Below are 287 nucleotides of genomic sequence, written 5' to 3' on the forward strand. Positions count from 1 at the left end.
GCCAGAAATATTTGTTCCGCCGCGTGTTAGTTTAGTGAAAATATATTAAGCTATGGTGGCGAAGCCATTAAGTTTAGAACAAGTTCGCCACTGCACCCTATCAAAAAGACCTTGTTTGCGACTTGAACCAAGACAGAAGGTGCTTTGGAGGAACATGTCAGTGATATGTGTGAGTGTTTCAATAAAAGATGTTAAAATTCCTTGCATTGGTTAACAGTATTACGTACAGCTGCAGGCCAGTTTCATATTATTTTAGGGTCTTCGTGTAGCCAGTACAATTACATTTC

General features: G+C 39.4%; 1 long non-coding RNA gene across 1 annotated transcript in view; it reads left to right on the forward strand.

The window, feature by feature from the left end:
* The window catches only part of LOC143112400 (uncharacterized), a 1,341-nt gene continuing 1,054 nt past the window's right edge, over positions 1-287 (forward strand). Inside the window, exon 1 of the long non-coding RNA XR_012984732.1 lies at positions 1-169. This is a non-coding gene — a long non-coding RNA (uncharacterized LOC143112400). The remainder of the gene's footprint in view (positions 170-287) is intronic.

The sequence above is a fragment of the Alosa pseudoharengus genome, unplaced genomic scaffold, assembly GCF_046254945.1.
Source record: "Alosa pseudoharengus isolate Yale_2024_CS ecotype anadromous, Long Island Sound unplaced genomic scaffold, YU_APseudo_1.1 YU_APseudo_1.1_scf_8, whole genome shotgun sequence".
NCBI lineage: Eukaryota > Metazoa > Chordata > Actinopteri > Clupeiformes > Clupeidae > Alosa > Alosa pseudoharengus.